Raw genomic sequence first — 20,890 nt, forward strand, 5'->3', positions numbered from 1 at the left:
CAGTGTCCTAAAAAGTAACATGGAGCCGCCCTTACCCGGTGTCCAAAGGAGCCACTAATCCTGGCACAGGTAGAGGGTAGTACAGGACATGCAATACCTCCCTGTACTATAGGAGGCGCTACCAGACAGTCAGTCAGTGCATGCACTTCAGTGATACAGGGGTTTTACCAGTGAGATGTCCATTCTGATTGGCCAGATCTTCCAGACATTGACATATTTCGTAGATCTGGACTTTCCGTAGCATTGAGTATGGTTTCCGGCTACAATGATCCAGAAAAAAAATATTGTAACCTGAGGCCATTGTAAGTTTAGGTACCACTGTAGTCATAACTTATAGTGCCACCATAATAGTAACACCTAATATGGCAACTTTAGATTGGTTAAAAACACAATGTACTTACCCATTCCTCACGGAGGTGCATTACAGCAGTCCTTATTGTTGAGTTTGCTGATACATTATATGACAATGTTTCCCAGTGTATACCAGTGTGACTCCAGCTGTTGCAAAACTTCAACTCGCAGCATGCCCGGACAGCCAAAGGCTGGTAAACACTTGTATAGGAAATAGTGCAGCCCTTCTCTTGTGCAGACATTCTCTTCATTATGGAACTGGCGATTCATTATAATTAACTAATTTTACATACATTTTATTTTTATATCCATGAAATCCATAACAGGTGGGGATGAGATGAAAGCGTCAGCAGCATAAGGTTGTATCATTAGCTGGGGCTGATCGGGGGCCTCATTATAAAGTGAAGATTCCAATTAATGGGAGTATTTTTCCGAGGTGCCGGAGATTTCGGAAAACTAATCCTAATGGCAGGTCTTCTTACAAGATGTTATTAAATGGGAGCCCAGGGGAAGGAGTATCAGTAGATCACATCCAGTGTAAACGTTATGGGATACCAGATGGCATTCTGTGTGTAAATTGACCTACCAGAGGAATGACAGGCAGCTAGATCCTTATCACGGGCATGGTATCTGGGAGCTGACTTTCCAATATCTTATAGAGGTAGCATCTCTTCTAGCATTTCATTAAAATGTATGTTTAACTGCGCATCTCAAATAAATGCAAGTATAATTTATTCTCTGTGTTATAGTCACCCCAGACTGTATCAATAGGAAGCAGCATGAAATCTTAACTCATACTGTAGTTACAATGCAAGAAGTAAAATGAGAAAACGTACACAGAAAGGGTCATCGTGGGTCGGGATCCTAAAAAGAGTGGCACTTTCTATTTCGAGAGGAACAATGTAACAATTAGTAGTAACTTTCTCCTTCATGTAACCATAATCCGGGTTGAGATAGACTCGGGATCAGATAACCAGCCAGCGACTGCAGCCCCCGTCTCGAAGTTTAATTACAATGTGCCAGTGTCTGATCTGGGAGTAAACACGGATGGGAACGGTGAGGAACATTTTATAGACCGAAGCTGATAAAGGGGAACTCTTTGTGAAAGCGTCAAGGCAGATGTATTGGTATGCTGCAGCTTGGAAACTAGTATAACTCATAACATGAAATGTAGATTATGTTGTGACGGCTCAGTGGTTGACTTTTATCTCTGGGGTCCTAGCTTAAAGGGGAACTCCTGTACTTTACAACTTATCCCCTATCCAGAGGATAGGGGATGAGTGTTTGAATGTAGAGGGTCCCAGCTTCACATGGAGCTGTGTTGATTATCGCACGGAGTGGTGGTCATCATGCCCCCTCCATGGTGGTCGTCATGCCCCCTCCGGACATGATTTTTGGTAAACTGCGCCATATTGGTTGAAAAAGTAACACAGTATATATTTTTTGAAGAATTTTACCTTGTTCGCACCATATACACCAAAGTCTTTCTGACTAAAGACTTTAGACTGGATTTTGACTTTACTGACTTATTAGCAGTTACTGGAAACATCAGACTCTAGACTTGGCTCTATCTGGTGGGGTACCAATTTAAGTGTGCACCGCTGCAGCACAGGGATAGGTACTGCCCAGAGGATTACTCATATCTTCATCTGAAAGCTATAGGGCCTATCAGGAATACTTTGGTTCCTAAAGTGCTGTTTGGGTAATGGTCCTACCTTGGCAGCAAAATCCACCAAAAAGGACTGCAACTAGATCTGGATCAGAAATAGTGTTGTTTGGGGCCTATCCTCATTTAAGGTATGAGAACAGGATGTGAAAATAGCAACCCCTCAGTGAGGTAAGAAGAGAGTGACATAGGAGCTGATGCATCTTTACTGACCAGGCTCTACACTGACTTTGGCGAAACCAGCACCCGCCAGGTGCGCAGACTACCAAAGTGTGGGTATGGCATAAGCAGTAAAAATTTAAGGGGTATTCCAGGAAAAAACTTTTTTACATATATCAACTGGCCCCAGAAAGTTAAACCGATTTGTAAATTACTTCTATAAAAAAATCTTAATCCTTTCAGTACTTATGAGCTTCTGAACTTAAGGTTGTTCTTTTCTGTCTAAGTGCTCTCTGATGACACCTGTCTCGGGAAACGCCCAGTGAAGAAGAGGTTTGCTATGGGGATTTGCTTCTAAACTGGTAATTTTACAAATCTGTTTAACTTTCTGGAGCAAGTTGATATATATATATATATATATATATATATATATATATATATAATATATATATATATATATATAAAAAGTTCTTTCCTGGATAACCCCTTTAATGGTCCTCTGTTGTGTACAGCGAGTCTCGACCTAAACTGCTGCCGTCCTGGGTGAGGGAGTAGACAATCAGAAGTGAGGGGCTCCGGAGTGTCTCCAATCATTCTGGTTGAAATTTTGACAATTAATTAGGGTAAACCAGAAAAAAAACATCTTAATCCCAACGCTGAACCAGTCATTGGCAGCAGGACTCTTCTGAATATACTTCAAATTATTGTGGCAAGAAAAGTAAATCAACACCAATGGGCTCTACCAGGGCCTTGATGCTGGATTGCTGGGAAATATAACATGAGAATTACCTTTGTTTATTTTTATTTAATAACATTTACTGCAATTACTTTTCTCAGACAAACTCCTTAATAGAATTCGAGGCTCCTGAACTAAAATAAAGAATCAATGGCGGCACTGCACAGTGGTGATCCATGCCTTTGGACAGACTGTCGAGTTGGCCGGCACCAAAGTTTAGTTTTTAATATAGTGAATAAAAATGATTTATATACTTACGTTGCTCACTTGTAATATTTTATTTTCAGTTCTTGAATTCAGAATGTGTTGATTTTGCAGAAGGTCAAGTCAGAATATTGTAAATTATATGTAAGAATGAGGATTTGTGGCTGGTTGAGTATAATCCACTGAGAAATCCTCAGTTTGCTCCTGGCTCGTTTCTATAACTGTTTTGGAATTACAGAGTGTCCAGGGCTTCAAGCCAAGGCTGGAAATTAAAAGCCCGAATAGTACAGCTCACTTACTGTGGGATAGTAGGATTAATGCCTGAAGGGATTTCGTTTTATTAGTAAAAAATATTATTGAAGCTGTCGGTCTTCTTCATTCTTACCTCTCCTATGGTCCCAACACTCTTCCCGTCTGCTTCGCAATCTCTACAGTAGTCTTACTTTTTTCAGTTGTTGGCAAACCAGTTAATCAGCGCCTGACAAATGACAGGCTTGAATGTACAAACCTGGCAGAGCGGTGTCCAAATATATTTGTTTTTGTATCACTCCTTCATATTTTCTATATGTATCTGCAACTGTTTATGCATGAAGAAGAATAATGAATTACCCGAGTGAGAATAGGGCCTTTATTTCATGGGAATTTTAGAAAGGCCGTCACTTGCAAAGGGTTAATGAAAAGGAACAGGTGTCAGTGATTAGATATGCTTGAGAAAACCAAATTAGCAGAAAATATTCAGCCACTTTAGTTCATAGGCCGAGACGTAACTTTCCCGTTCCCATCGGACTCTGTGTAGTTGTTGTTTGACTTGCGTTGCTGAAATGCCGGAGCATAAATTACCACTGGACGCATAACTACGACTTGTTTATTAGGCTTTTATGCTGCATTTAGACCCGTTGCTCCCAGGGTTCTGTCAGTGGTGAGATGAACAGTTTTGACACATCAGAATGAATGGTAATTGGAAGGGTCTTTTAGCTGGGCCTTTCAACAGACCAGATTGCGGTCTCAGATTGTGGCAATTTTCAATCAATTATCTTCTTGGACAAGAGGATGAATTTGTTCTAACGTTAAATGTATCCATTTATATCAATGTATGTTCCATTGTCATTACCATAGTCATAGAAAACTCATAAATTGTAACATTTTGGTTGGATTCTTGACAGCTGTTGTATTTTTTTATTTTTTTTGCCTTTGTTCTCCAATGAAGGGAAATCAATCATCTGTTAAGATTTACAGAATAATTCCAACCAAAAATGAACATACATTTATTTTAGAAAAATATTCTTAATGCGGTATACTATCAACAAGATCTCCAGAATGGGGGTCTCCTGATTTCTGTTCTACCAGTTGCTGACCAGTTGGAGAATACAAAGCGAGATGGATGTATATGTGCACAGCTCTCATCATAAACATCTATGGGGGAGATTCATCAAGACCTGTGCAGAGTACCATATATGCTCGAGTATAAGCCGACCTGAATATAAGCCAAGGCCCCTAATTTCACCCCAAGAACCCAGGAAAAGTTATTGACTCGACTATAAGCCTAGGGGGGGAAATACATCATCCCCCCATGTCATCATCCAGACCCCCATCATCATCCTCCCCTTCATCATCACCGCTTGTCAATCCCTTCATCAGTGGTCTTCAACCTGCAGACCTCCAGATGTTGCAAAACGACAACTCCCAGCATGCTGGGAGTTGTAGTTTTGAAACCTCTGGAGGTCCGCAGGTTGAAGACCACTGCGGCCTTCGTCATCATCCAGACCCCCCTTTAGTTTTATACTCACCTCCCCTCGGTGGGAAGGAAGGGTGAGCTGTTTTGGGCCATCAATGCTGCAGGGACCGTCTGGTGGGGAGGGTTAGTCGTTCCGGGCTGTCCATTTTCAACGGGGGGCCCTCTTTTCCGCACTCAGGGCCTGCCCCGGACTAGTGACGTTGCCTTGACGATGCTGCACAGGAACGTTCATGCGCAACGTCACTAGTCCGGGGCAGGCCCGGAGCGTGGAGAATAGGGCCCCCCGGTGAAAATGGACAGCCCGGAACGACTAACCCTCCCCACCGGACGGTCCCTGCAGCATAGATGGCCCGGAACAGCTCACCCTTCCTTCCCACCAAGGGGAGGTGAGTAGAAAACTAAAGGGGGGGTCTGGATGATGACGAAGGCCGCAGTGGTCTTCAACCTGCGGACCTCCCGAGGTTTCAAAACTACAACTCCCAGCATGCCCGGACAGCCGTTGGCTGTCCGGGCATGCTGGGAGTTGTAGTTTTGCAACATCTGGAGGTCCGCAGGTTAAAGACCACTGAGAAAGGATTGACAGACGGAGAGTTCACTCGAGTATAAGCCGAGGGGAGCATTTTCAGCACGAAAAATCGTTCTGAAAAACTTGGCTTATACTCGAGTATATACGGTAAGAGTTGACCAGTTGCCCATTACAACCAATCAGATCGCTTCTTTTAATTTTCAGAGGTCTTTAAAAAAAAAAATGAAAGAATGGATCTGATTGGTTGCTATGGGCAACTGGTCAACGTTTTCTCTGCACAAGTTTTGATAAATCTGGGCCTATGAGAGTTACGGAAAAACAGCCAAGTTATAGATAAAACAAATGTATGTCTCTCCAGACGGAATGAGAGTTGGGTGGTGCCATTGCGGAGACAGGTACAGATCCCAATCTGTCTTTGATAGAATATATTTATTAACCCCTTAAGGACCGGAGGTTTTTCCGTTTTTGCATTTTCGTTTTTTGCTCCTTGCCTTTAAAAAATCATAACTCTTTCAAATTTACACCTAAAAATCCATATGATGGCTTATTTTTTGCGCCACCAATTCTACTTTGTAATGACATCAGTCATTTTGCCCAAAAATCTATGGTGAAGCGGGAAAAAAAATCATTGTGCGACAAAATTGAAAAAAAACCGCTGTTTTGTAACTTTTGGGGGCTTCCGTTTCTACGTAGTACATTTTTCGGTAAAAATGACACCTGATATGTATTCTGTAGGTCCATACGATTAAAATGATACCCTACTTATATAGGTTTGATTTTGTCGGACTTTTGGAAAAAATCATAACTACATGCAGGAAAATTAATACGTTTAAAATTGTCATCTTCTGACCCCTATAACTTTTTTATTTTTCCGTGTATGGGGCGGTATGAGGGCTCATTTTTTGAGCCGTGATCTGAAGTTTTTAACGGTACCATTTTTGCATTGATAGGACTTATTGATCACTTTTTATTCATTTTTAAATGATATAAAAAGTGACCAAAAATGCACTATTTTGGACTTTGGAATTTTTTTGCGCGCACGCCATTGACCGAGCGGTTTAATTAATGATATATTTTTATAATTCGGACATTTCCGCACGCGGTGATACCACATATGTTTATTTTTATTTTTATTTACACTGTGTTTTTTTTTTTATTGGAAAAGGGGGGTGATTCAAACTTTTAATAGGGGAGGAGTTAAATGATCTTTATTCACTTTTTTTTTTCACTTTTTTTTTGCAGTGTTATAGGTCCCATAGGGACCTATAACACTGCACACACTGATCTTCTATGTTGATCACTGGTTTCTCATAAGAAACCAGTGATCAACGATTCTGCCGCATGACTGCTCATGCCTGGATCTCAGGCACTGAGCAGTCATTCGGCGATCGGACAGCGAGGAGGCAGGAAGGGGCCCTCCCGCTGTCCTGTCAGCTGTTCGGGATGCCGCGATTAGCCGCGGCTATCCCGAACAGCCCGACTGAGCTAGCCGGGAACTTTCACTTTCACTTTTAGCCGCGCGGCTCAGCTTTGAGCGCGCGGCTAAAGGGTTAATAGCGCGCGGCGCCGCGATCGGCGCTGCGCGCTATTAGAGGCGGGTCCCGGCTTCACTATGACGCCGGGCCCGCCATGATATGACGCGGGGTTACTGTGTAACCCCGCGTTATATCAGAAGAGCAGGACCAATGACGTACCGGTACGTCATTGGTCCTTAAGGGGTTAAGGTTGGACTCATGTAGTGCATACATGTAGTGTAATTTCTGATGCTATTTTTTTCCCCAAAACCAGGAGTCTATTCAAAAGGAATTGGAAATAAAAAGAAAGGACTTAAGGCTAATTCCCATTGAGGAAATTCAGATGGAATCTACAAAGAATTTGAAGGATATTTTGTAGTAAATTCCAAACAGATTCCACCTTAAATCAGACTTCCAGTGATTTTAGTGAGATATCAGCGAGTCTGTTCACACATCATAATTTACACTTGAAAATTTTCACTGTGGATCCAAATTTTGTCAGAATCGATTCCACTTAATTTAAGCATTGAACAAAAAGAGGATTTTTCCAGACATCTGTTAACTCACCCTCCATAGCACCTTAACCCCCATCCTTTATAATGCCTACTGTGGTGGCCCGGTACCGCATCCTATACGCTACCTGTATATAGGTCCCCATAGCCAGAGTCCCTAGGACGTCGGGGTCCTTCTTATCTAGTCCGCCCCTGTCACCTCTTATCTAGGTATTAGTAATTTAACAGTTTATTCAGGATTTATATAAATATAATTGTACAAATGTATATAATTGGTTAATTACCTGTGCGGAGCGGGGCAGGACCTGCGGGTCACGTGATCAGGTAAACTCTATGTTTTTTTGCTTAAGGACCTTTGGAGGTCCCTATGACGTATTGCACCCATCGTTCCTTGTAACGGTGAGTGACAGTTATTCGGACCAATCAAAACGCCCCCGCCCCTGCCCATATAAGGGAGCAGCAGCCATTGCTTGCTCTCTTGTTCCTGTGCAGCCAAGCAAGCAACATCTCTTTCCTCGTGGGCTGTTGTGAGAGAATGATCTGCATTGCTGTCATCAGTGAGTTAGGCCCGAGCCTTGCGGCGACGGCTGATTATTACAAAACCGTGAGTGTATCAATCCCTAAGAACTCTGCAAGATCACCGGACCTTATCTATCCCCTTAATCCGGACGGATCTTCGCAATTAACCCTAAATTCAGAGACTTATATCCAAAGTCAAGGTCCGCAACAACTGTTAGTCACTGAAGTGTATAGAGACGGTTTGAATGAGACTGTTGCTGTTCATTGGATGTACCGCAAGCCTTTTAAGTAAAGTTTATCCAAGTTCAAGTTCAACTACCTTTTGGACCATCAGTCATTATTCGCATGCACCTATTGTTACTGGGAAGGGCGGCGATAGGCCGGAGAATTACCTCACCATATTAGCCCTCAGCCTGGGGTCACGAACAATAGGGTTAACCTTAACCCCTGATATACTAAAGCAAAACCCTGACTACACTACCACTACCCCAGAGGCCTACCACACTACTTACTGCTACTGTTAGTGCTGTGCCTCCAACTGCCTCATGTACCCCCATTACCATGCCTACAGCATTGCCCAATACTCCTAAATATTACACTCCAAGTATGATATAGTCTGAGGATGGTGATAAAAAACACAGCAGGGGGTAACTACAGACTCATGGGCACCAGAACAAAACATAAAATGAAAGGGTTCTCCCAAGATCTAATCACTAATCCAAGGAACTGGGGACACTGTAAGTATCTGGTTGGTGGGGTCTGACCGCTAGGATCCCCACAAACTTAAAAGCATAGGTCCCATGGAGCATCAGCACTGTTAGCCTACACACGGTCTGAGGTGGAGACAGCTTCTCCTGGGCCAGACACGGGGGGGGGGAGTAAAAAACGCACCAACGTCGGATTACGGATAACTGTTTTTTACTGAGCAGGAGTAGATAGTACAACACACAGTACGGAGCAGAGTAGGAGGGATGCAGTGTAGTGGGAGCCCTGTTGCCTTGCTGGGACTTATGGTGCTTTTCGCTCACTTGGATTGTATAGACTTGAGACTGTAAGATTTCTCACGCTGACTAAGGTTCTGACAAGGTCCCATTGCTATCACCGCCAGGGCCTGACTCACCTCTGTATGGGGGAACACTTGCAGAATGGCGGGGCTGACCTGATTCAGAGATTTTCTTAGGCTTCCCTCAGGATTCTGCACACACAACTTTCTCCTCCTTTCCACACTGTACTCAGAAAACAGCTATAGGCTGAACTGCAACTGGGGAAACTCCTCCCCCCTGCACTATATACATGACAATTTAGGGGTTCCCACTGGGCAGACAGGGTCATTTGATTATCACTGCTCCTCTCTCTCTTAACCCCTTAAGGACTCAGGGTTTTTCCATTTACCTTTAAAAAAATATAACCCTTTCAAATTTGCACCTACAGACCCAAATGAGGACTTGTTTTATACACCACCAATTGTACTTTGTAATGACATCAGCCATTTTACCATAAAATCTATGACAAAACCAAAAAATTTTTATTGTGGGACAAAATTGAACAAAACCCCACCATTTTTTTTTTGGGGGGGGGGGCTTCCGTTTCTACGCAGTGCACTTTTCCATAAAAATGATACCATATCTTTATTCTCTAGGGCCATACGATTAAAGTGATACCCAACTTATATAGGTTTGATTTTTACTTCTAGTGAAAATCATAACTGTTTGCATGAAAATTAGTACGTTTAAAAATGTCATCTTCTGATCCTTATAATTTTTTTATTTTTCTGCATACAGGGTGGTATGAAGGCTCATTTTTTGCACCGTGATCTTAAGTTTTTATTGGTACCATTTTTGTTTTAAAGGGGTACTCCGGCGCTAAGACATCTTATCCCCTAGCGCCGAGTACCCCTTTAAAGGGACTTTTTAATCCCTTTTAACACATTTTTTTATGGTATACAAAGTGACTAAATATACGCAATTTTGGACTTTGGAATTTTTTTTACAAGTATGCCATTGACCATGCGGTTTAATTAACATGATATTTTTATAGTTTGTACGTTTACGCATGCGACGATACCACAAATGCTTATGTTTACTTTTTTTTTTTTATGGGAAAAGGGGGGTGATTCAAACTTTTATTAGGGAAGGGGTTAAATCCCATTTATTAACTCTTTTTTTTTACACATTTATATCCCCCATAGGGGACTATAACATGCAATCTTCTGATTGCAGACACTGATCAATGCTATGCCATAGCATAGCATTGATCAGTTTTATCGGTGCTCCATTGCTCCAGCCGGATCTCAGGCATGGAGCAATGGATCACTGATCGGAAAACGAGGAGGAAGGTAGGGACTCTCCTCAGGTCCTCTCAGCTGACCGGGACACTGCGGTTTTTTCCCGATCAACCCGACTGTACTGCCGGGAAGCATTTTCTTTCATTTTAGACGCGGCAATCAACTTTGATCGCCGCATCTAAGGGGTTAATACAGGTATCACTGCGATTAGTGAGGTCTGGTATTAGCCACGTGTTCCGACCGTTGGTGTTGGGACCGACCCGCTATGATACGAGGTCAGCATGTGACCCGCGTCATGGCATGGGAGCGGGCGCTGGACATACAGGTACACCCTGCATCCTTCCGAGGTTAAAGGTACAGTACATGAATAACATGAAATACAGTGAACACAGTGAACATAATAAAGTGCTTGAACATAATACACAGTATAACAATGGGCCCAACAGGAGATCCGCAGCCCACAGGACAGCCCTTGGAGCTGGGACACCACACATTCTCTATAGGACTTCCACACAATTCAATAATAAGAAATGTTTATAAACCCCATAGAGAATGCACGGAGCCGTGGGTGATCAAGTGCTGCTCCATTCACACAGGGGACAGGGACCTCTGTCCTCATGATTGTGGGGGTCCTAACGGTCGGACCCATATATCAGATACTTACCATCTATCCTGAAAATGAATTATTCTCCTCCTTAAGTAGTTAAATAAGACCATAGAATATATAGAAGACTTACCATTTAGCATGTTGTTCAATTTGTTGTCAGCGCTTTGTCCGGAAGTGTCCGGATTTCTTGCTTAATAACCCCTCTGGACCATGAAGGTGCTTCGTGCATTAAACATCAATGGTTTGTGAGAGGCTAAGATAGTTTTTTTTACATAATTGATTCTATCTGTCAGCAAAAACCACAGTAAAAGCCGTCTCAAAATAAATGTTTTATGACCTTGAAAAGTATAGGTAAGTGAAGTGAACTGAGTCAGCTACCTTTTATTCAAGGAAACATTTGTAAGGAGGGAATTCTGAGTTAACAAAAGGGAATCCCAGGGGACGCTGATGGATTACAATAGGAGCTATGTTTCACCTGTTTTTTTTTTTTTTTTTTATCTAAAGCCGAGGAACGTGCTTTCGATTCACCCAAAGTGCAAGAAAAAGTGCAAACGTGTTACACTAAAAAAACGTGCACAAAGGATGCGGTCTATCGCAAGCCCTTCTCCGATAGGAGAGAGGCCCCCCAACAAACCTTACCCTTCGCCTCCGGACCAAAAGGTACCTGCGAGGTTACAGGTTCGATGTCCCTTTTCGCCGAAGCTACTAGGGGACCACAAATGCTCCCGGCATCCCCCTTGGTGTTAGCCAAGGTATCTGCCCGCAGAGCCGATTACGGTAGGTACCCTGCCAAAGCAGGAGTACCCGGGGTGTTTGCAGGGAGGTGCGGAACCTAATGGCCACACACACCTCCCCTAGACCGCCAGGAGGGACACCCAGAAGGGCTACCGCATCCTGACAAATCCTGTGAACACACAACACGCAAAAAGTGACACAGTGAGACAAAAAAGAAATAAATAAGTGAATGTGTGCAGATATACTGCCCGGACATCCGGCCGGATCTATAAAAATTTCTCTGATCCTAGCCAGAAGGCCGGGAATCAAGAGGTGAGTGCCACAAGGTGAAGAGATTATGGTGCCCGTGCTTCAACTCAGTGAGTCTATCCTCCCAGTGAGTTTTGGCACCTCGGGGTCACCACTCCCCGAGGCACAAAAGTACCTCGGCTCTAGACCCTCTCAGCCTCATGGCAAGACCCGGAGGGAACAGGTCACATCGGGGCAGCCGTCGAGCTGATTCCTCAGAACCAGCCCCGGAAAGCCCTGGTACACCTGCATCCTCCATGCAGCACCCATCCCCACCAGCCCCATACCGGCGTTACTGTACACCGGCATGAAAGACTGATAAGAACAGATACTACACTTGATCTTAGCCAAAAGGCCGAGAAGCGATGTTTCACCTGTAGTTTAGGAGAAATAGCATGCTTGCTGCTGAGTTCCCCCACAGATTACTGATGACTCCTGGGGGTCCTAGAAAAAGACCACTCTTAGATCATTGAGAGGTCCTTCTAATGAAAAACTATTGCTTAACTTTTACGACCACTTTAGCATTTTATGTGCAGTTTGTGGATCCAGAGTAACACCCATTTGGTGATTTTATGCTGCAGATTTCAATGTAAACGAAACGATTTTTAATCTGAATCTTCAAATTCTGCACACCAGATATGCGCAGGATTCTGTATATGTAAATATATCCTTAAAGGAGAACTCCGCCCCTAGACATCTTATCCCCTATCCAAAGGATAAGGGATAAGATGTCTGATCGCGGGGAGCCGGTGACGTCACAGCCACGCCCCCCAATGTAAATCTATGGGAGGGGGCGTGGCCGTTATATCAGCGCCGCACCTGATGACTGCGGTGCCGCAGCAATCATCGCAGGGGGGTCCCAGCAGCGGGACCCCAGCAATTAGACATCTTATCCCCTATCCTTTGGATAGGGGATAAGATGTCTAGGGGAGAAGTACCCCTTTAAGAGGCTTTATTCATCTTATAAAGTGTGAAATATCCTTCCCTGTATATTTGTTTGGGGTCCAATCTCTGGAACCCTTTCCAAGCCCGCAAAAAAAGATATACCACTGGTTTATTATTGCATCCTTTTCTTTCAGGGGCGGACTGACCGGCCAGTCCAATCGGATGTTGTCTGAGGGCCCGGCCGGGTAAAGGGCCCGCCGCTGCCGCCGCTACTGAGGATCCAGGACACTTGTCCCGGATCCCCAGCAGACAGCGCTTCTTTCTCCTGTATGTACGGTACACGCACATACAGGAGAAGGCATCCCCTCTGTGTAAACCACCGCATCTGCGTCTACACAGAGGAGACGTGACCTCCGCCCCCGCTGCGCAGTGCAAGGGCTGATGACGTCAGTCATCGGTGCCTGCACTGTGGAGGAAGGAAGACGTGGGTCCTGTTGTGCTTTCTTACTGTGGGGGGACCCTGCTGCTTACACCTACTGTGGGGGGACTCTGCTGCTTGTACCTACTGTGGGGGACCCTGCTGCCTACACCTACTGTGGGGGGACTCCGCTACCTACACCTACTGTGGGGGGATCCCGCTGCCTACACCTACTGTGGGAGGATTCTGCTGCCTACACCTACTTTAGGTTGACCCCTGCTGCCTACACCTACTGTGGGGGGACCCTGCTGCCTACACATACTGTGGGGTGACCCTGTTGCCTACACCTACTGTGGGGAAGACCCCACTGCCTACACCTACTGAGGGGGGACCCTGCTGCCTAAACCTACTGCGGGGGAACCCCGCTTCCTAAACCTACTGTGGGGGGATCCGCTGCCTAAACCTACTGTGGGGGGACCCAGCTGCCTACACCTACTTTGAGGGAACTCTGTGGCCTACACTTACTATGGGGAAACTCTGCGGCTACACCTACTGCAGGGGAACTCTGCGGCCTACACCTACTGTGGGGGAAATCTGCTACCTACACCTAATGTGGGGGAACTCTGCTGCCTACACCTAATGTGGGAGAAGTCTGCTGCCTACACCTACTGTGGGGGAACTCTGCTGCCTACAACTACTGCGGGGGAACTCTGCTGCCTAAACCTACTGTGGGGGAACTCTGCTGCCTACACCTAATGTGAAGGACTATCTACTATAATCCTGCCTAGCTAATATGGAGACACACTACCAAACTAATAGGAGGGCTACCTACTGCCTGCATAGAGGGTTTTCATACAGGGGCAGTTATCTGGGGGATTTACCCATAGAGGGCATAACTACCTACCTGGGGGACATTAAATACATGGGGGCATAATCTACTATGGGCCACTACCTCCTGGGGACATAGTGCTCCTCCAGAGACTATACTCTGGATCTGCCACTGGGTGGAGGGCAGTGCTGGTTATATACTTGACTAACTACCTGGCTACCTAACTTTATACTTGGATGCCTAACTACTTACCTACATACCTGCCTATCTAACTACCTACATACCTGGCTGTCTAACTACCTACCTACATATCTTGCTACCTACCTACATACCTGGCTATCTAACTATGTATATACCTGGCCTTCACAGATGGCTGCCTAAGTACCTAGCTAGCAACCTACCTACCTACCTGGCTAGCCACCTACCTACATATCTGGCTTCCTGATCTACCTACCTATTTACCTGGCTAACTACCTACCTGCCTTTTTACTGTGCAGGACACCAAGAAGGGCATTATTACAGTTTGTGGGCCTATAGATGGGAAAATTGTGTAGAGGAGGGGAGGGCACTGGAAAAATGCAAAGTCTAGCATGTTTGTCCTGCAGATGAGATTGACATGGCGTTCTGATCCAGACGGAGAAGAAAAGGAAAGAGGACACCGCTGATCAGAAAATACGTAATTGAGAGTCTCTTTATGTAACAGTAACCACTTCTATGGTGTACAGATCCTGTGTACAGCTGATATCAAGTGCCATATGGTTCTTTATATAATCACTTATATGGTATACAGACCCTGTATAGCAGGGGTCTCAAACTGGTGGCCCTTTAGATGTTGTAAAACTTCAACTCCCAGCGTGCCTGGACATGCCCTGACAACAGTTGGCTGCAGCTAACGGCTGTATGGGCATGCTGGGAGTTGAAGTTTCGCAACATCCGGAGGGCCACCAGTTTGAGACTCCTGCTTTATAGTATACTAGTCTGTGTATAGTGGTTTTATTTAGTACAGTATGGCGGTATTATCCAATTATTGTGTGGTGATATATATTTACTCATATTATTTTACCTATGTTAAAGTGTTTCTTATATATAAAATTTAGTTTATTTTGTGTGTATGGGTGGTTGAGGGATGTGGGGGCAGAAGTGTGACCAGTAGAGGGGGTGCATAGCAGGGGGCACTTGCTTTTTTCTAGTCAGTCTGACCCTGTTTTCTTTATTTTAGCCCTGCAGAGTAGCATACTTTACACTGCAGCTCTGCTTATTACCTGCTGTGTATAAGAACAAGTACAGCACAAGATCAAAGGCAGTCAAAACGTATAGAACTAATTTACTAAACAACAGAGCAATTATAAACTAGAAATAATTATATAAGGGAGTCTCTGGAGTTACTAAAGAGCAGTGTTCCCTAACCAGTGTGCCTCCAGCTGTTGCAAAACCAACAACTCCCAGCATGCCCAGACATCCAATGGCCGGGAGTTGTAGTTTTGCAACAGCTAGAGTCACACTGGTTAGGAACCACTGATGGAGAGTTTCCCTTTAACCATAAAGCTCTAGCTTTATATTACTGCAATTCCTTCATAAAATAACAATAGAGAAGCTATATTTTCTAATGAAGTGGTACATTTAGTACATAGAAAGTTTTTTTTAGAATTTTAAATGGTAAAAATAAATCTTCCATGATAATAGTAATAATAATAATAATAATAATAATAATAATAATAATAATTATTATTATTATTATTAAGAACATTAATGGCTGGAGATGATGAAATGTAACTATACACATCAGTTGTTTGCAATGTACACCCAAGAAAATCCTATTTATTTGCAGTTGTTTTTATATTTACAGATAGAAACCATGAGAACGTGTCCCATGTTTCGCTGAGGACATCCATTATTTATTCCTTTCCCACATGATTTCTAATCATAGATAGTGAGACAGACGTTGATTCTGGAGGGATATTTATACTCTGAGTACAGAATACATATAGGTAATATAAATAGACACGAACAATGCTTGAATTTGAACAGAGACATAACCAAAATTTAAAGGATCCCATAGCAAAGTCACTTATGGGCCCCAAACATTCTGCAGTTTACAATAAACTCACGTAAAAAGCCGCAAGCAATGGATGGATAGTAGTGAGAAAATGTCTCGATTTGTTTTGGGTCCTATTTTGCAAAACTGTCGGATCTCGATTTAGAATTGGAAGTTCCTCAACTTACCTGGGATTGCCCATTCAAAAGTAGGTACAGGAACAGGGACTTCTATCAAAGACGAGAGTCCCTGCTCCTGTACAGAGGCCGGGCTAGGAGCAGAATATAATGAATGTAAGTGGCAATGCATCAAACACTTACCTCCAGACCACTTAGTGTACAGGAGAAGGGACCGGATAAATCTGAAACAAATCACAGAGTTTGTGAACAAATCACAGAGTTTTTGTTTTTTGACCTACAGAATAAATATAGAATGTCATTGTTCCAATAAAGTGCACTGCGTAGAAACAACCTCCTAGCAAAATTGCATTTTTCACGCTAAATTTTTTTAATACATTTTTTGGTTTCACTGTAGACTTTGTGGTAAAGGTGTATCCACAGATGTATTTATTGAACTGATGTGTTTAGAAATTCATCTTCTAAGCTGTTGTGTTCTGAGCTGACAATAAAACAGCTCAGAAAACATCAGTACAAGTAATACATCTGTGGATACACCTTTATCCAGGCATATGACAGAGATACATGGCGACAATCCGTTGAATTTAAAATTTTGGGGACTAGCACAATGCAAATAAGGACCCGAAAAGGGAATTTGAACAAGAAGTTGTTATATGAGGAAGCGAAGTGGATATTTCGCCTTCAAACAAAAAGTCCAAATGGACTGAAAGAAGGTTTCACATATTCAGATTTTCTCTAGATTATAATCATATCATAGCCTGCAAAATGATGTAATGTGACACAAGTAGCCTTCTTCAGCCAATAATATGTGGTATTTATGGACAGAAGATACAGATCAGATTTTGGACCTTTAACCCCTTAAAGGGGTACTCCGGTGCTTAGACATCTTATCCCCTATCCAAAGGATAGGGGATAAGATGCCTGATCGTGGGAGTCCGGCCGCTGGGGAGCCCAGTGATCTTGCACGCAGCACCCCGTTTGTAATCAGTCCCCAGAGCGTGTTCGTTCCGGGTCTGATTACCAGCGACCACAGGGCCGACGGCGTGTGACGTCACGCTCCGCCCCTTAATGCAAACCTATGGGAGGGGGCGTGATAGCTGTCACGCCCCCTCCCATAGACTTGCATTGAGGGGCGGAGGCGTGACGTCACACGCCCCCGGCCCCGTGATCGACAGTAATCAGACCCGGAGCGAACACGCTCCGGGGACTGATTACAAACGGGGTGCTGCGTGCAAGATCACTGGGCTCCCCAGCGGCCGGACTCCCACGATCAGGCATCTTATCCCCTATCCTTTGGATAGGGGATAGGATGTCTAAGCACTGGAGAACCCCTTTAAAGACCAGGCCCATATTGACCTTAAGGACCAGACCAATTTTATTTTTGCATTTCCGTTTTTTTCTCCTCGCCTTCTAAAAATCATAACTCTTTTATACTTCCATCCACAGACCCATATGAGGGCTTGTTATTTGCATCACCACTTATTTTACGATTAAATGAATGGAGCAACCAAACAAATATTTTTTATGTGGGAAAATTGAAAAGAAAACCGCAATTTAGCAAATTTTTGAAGGCTTTGTTTTCACGCAGTACACTTTACGGTAAAAATTACATGTTTTATTTATTCTCTGGGTCAATATGATTAAAATGATACCCATGTTATATGCTTTTCTATAATTGTACCGCTTAACAAAAATCTCAAACCATTTAAACAAAAATAGTATGTTTGAAATTGCCCTATTTTGACCACCTATAACTTTCACATTTTTTGGTATATGGGGCGGTATGAGGGCTCTTTTTTTGTGCCATGATCTGTAGTTTTTATCAGTACCACTCTTGCCTAGGTTTTACTTTTTATTAAAAAAAAATTGGAATAAAATGTGACAACAAAGCGGCAATTTTGGCCTATTCTTAATTATTTTTTATGTTTACGCCATTTACTGTACGGGATAATTAACAAAATATTTTAATAGTTCAGACTTTTGCGCACCCGGCAATACCAAATATGTGTATTAATTATTTTTTTATGCTTCTTTGGCGGTAAAATGGGGGAGGGGATTTTTCTAATTTTTTTACTTTTTTATTTTACTTTTTTTTTTATTTTTTTTTTAAATTTACACTTTAATAGTCCCCATAGGGGACTATTCATTGCAACCAGTTGATTGCTAATACTGTTCAGTGCTTTGCATAGGACATAGCACTGATCAGTATTATCGGTGATCTTCTGCTCTGGTCTGCTTTTTCTCAGACCAGAGTAGAAGAGCCCGGGAGAGAGCCAGAGCTCTTGCCGGATGATCGGATCTCTGCAGCAGCGCTGCAGGCGATCCGTTCATCCTTTTAAAGTACTGCACTGCCATAGATGCCATGATCTGTATTGATCACGGCATCTGAGGGGTTAATGGTGGACATCCGCGTGATTGCGGATGTCCGCCATTACCGGCGGGTCCCTGGCTGCTGATAGCAGCCGGGACCTGCCGTGCATGATCATGGCGGAGCATAAATGTACGTCATGGTGAAGTGTAAAGTACATCATGGTGTGTTAAGTACCACGGCACCATGACGTACATTTACGTCCATTGTCATTAAGGGGTTAATACCAACTCATGTCTTACCCTGTGATCTCAAGTAGTTATGACTAATAGTTCCCACAACTATTATTGTATAGGATTTGTGAGTTAAATATTTTAGTACTAATATAGTATACATCTGTATCACTAATATAGTGTACTAGCTAATAATATCATCCATTGGTATCACTAATATAGTTTACGGATAAGGAGCTATAATGAATGATGGTAAATTGTGATATACCTATATACTCTCCTTCTACCTTTATACAAAATAAGGAGAATGGTTTAGTACTGATAACAACTCTAAGTCTATCTCCTGCATTTTGTAGTAGACTAAGTGTTGGTGCACCCGGTAGTGCGTAGCTTGGTCTGCTATGATCGGGGAATATTAGTATCAGCGCAGGTCCTTCTGTGCAGCGCGATTGGCACATGCGCAGTGCTGACAGAGGTCTGTACTTCAGATTGCTCTAAATGTGCACTGTCAAATACAAAAACGTTTAATATGTTGTAAAGCATGTATAACCAATAGGTTTTGCAATTGCTTTCATTAGAAAATGTTCAGTATTTCATACTCAAAAAGCCAGTCAAACAACTGCCCCCCCTGCCTGCTTGGACACATACTAGTCCTAATGTGTCCATGCATCATCACCTATGTAATGGACACACTTCCTTGATTGACAGCTGTGAGTGCAGGGCTCACGGCTGGAGGAAAAATCCTCCCACTGTCAGCTTGTGTCCCGCTACTGTCAGTGAGGACAAGCTGGGAGTTGTAGTTTTGCTAATGCTAGGGGAGATGTGAGCAGACAGCATACTGAGGGAGGGCCGGAGACCTGCACTGTGAGGCCACACCCCCTCCCTTTGAGAGGAGTTCAGACAAGTGAGCTAAATTAAAAGTGCAATAAAAAAAATAAATAAAGGTGCTAGACACATAAAAATTAGATGTACATGGTCAGGATTAGGTACTAAGTGATATATATAAAAAAAAAAAATTGTTGGATTTGACAGGTACACGCGGGAAGGGGGCGTGTCGACCACCACACGAAGCGGCGGCCAACACGCCCCCTCAATACAACTCTATGGCAGAGCCGGAGCGCTGCCTCGGGCAATCTCCGGCTCTGCCATAGCGATGTATTGAGGCGACGTGTCGGCCGCCGCTTTGTTTGGTGGTCGACACCCGCTTTCTGGTCGGAGAGCCTGGCCCCCGTACAGAGAGATTGCAGGGGGCCCCAGGGGTCGGACCCCCCTGCGATCTCAAACTTATCCCCTATGCTTAGGATAGGGGATAAGGTTTTCACCACTGGACTACCCCTTTAACTTCCACTGTTCTTGATGACTGCCATTTGTTAATTACATTCCGAACAGAGGATATTGACATCTGAAAACGTTTTGCTATCTTCTTATAGCCTTCTCCAGCTTTGTGAGCATCAACTATTTTCAGTTTCAGATTTCTAGACAACTGCTTAGAAGAACCCATGGTGCTGATTGTTGGGGCAAGGTCAGATGAGTCTGGGCATTTAAAACCTTTGAGATTGACATCACCTGGTCTTCCCAGATGATGATGGAGAACAATCCATGACACTGGCAGGTCTCAGCTTTGCAAAGGGGGCAGTGCATGCTATAAATTCTGCAGGGTGCCCAAACTTTTGCAGGTGACATTTTTTTGTTTTCAGTTATTTTGAAAGTGTAAATGATGGAAATAAAATCTAACTTTTGTTGACATATTATAAGAATGTCTAATCTGTAATTTGATGCCTTTTGGAGAGTTTTCCATCTTTCCTTGGCTTCTTTATGCACATTAATGCAAATTTTTACCTGGGGTGCCCAAACTTTTAATCCCCATTGTAAATATAGCCCCAGCACTTCAGTTTAGTTCAGGGTCTGTCGCCCAGTTGAGAGTCCACTACCTATGGCAGATTGTCAAGAAGGCAGGGGCAGTGATCTGAGTGAGAGCAGAGCCTTACTATTACCCACTGACCTGACAGTGAGACTGAGGACATATTAATGCATTGCTTCCTGTTAAAGAATGAGAAAATTATCTGCAGTAATAATTCACAAAGTCCTCCAAACTGGTAATAAATCTGTGGTTCCCATGTATGTATTTGAAGAATTTCTCACTCCACCAGTTATACAAAGAGTAAGAGAACAGAGACACCTCCTTGTAAAAAACATATTGCTGGTCCCT

The 20,890-nt window shown here is 43.5% G+C and overlaps 1 long non-coding RNA gene and 1 other non-coding gene across 2 annotated transcripts; one reads left to right on the forward strand and one right to left on the reverse strand.

Annotated features, from left to right (window-relative positions):
- Positions 1 to 12,015: 12,015 nt before the first annotated feature.
- LOC130274657 (U2 spliceosomal RNA) lies at positions 12,016 to 12,203 on the reverse strand. Its single transcript, XR_008844423.1, has one exon. It is a non-coding gene; the product is annotated as a U2 spliceosomal RNA (small nuclear RNA).
- Positions 12,204 to 14,619: 2,416 nt separating this feature from the next.
- Positions 14,620 to 20,350, forward strand: LOC130272518 (uncharacterized). The gene is made up of 3 exons (XR_008843588.1): positions 14,620 to 14,644; positions 15,815 to 15,956; positions 20,147 to 20,350. It is a non-coding gene; the product is annotated as an uncharacterized LOC130272518 (long non-coding RNA).
- Positions 20,351 to 20,890: the final 540 nt, after the last annotated feature.

This window comes from Hyla sarda, chromosome 5 (genome assembly GCF_029499605.1).
Source record: "Hyla sarda isolate aHylSar1 chromosome 5, aHylSar1.hap1, whole genome shotgun sequence".
NCBI lineage: Eukaryota > Metazoa > Chordata > Amphibia > Anura > Hylidae > Hyla > Hyla sarda.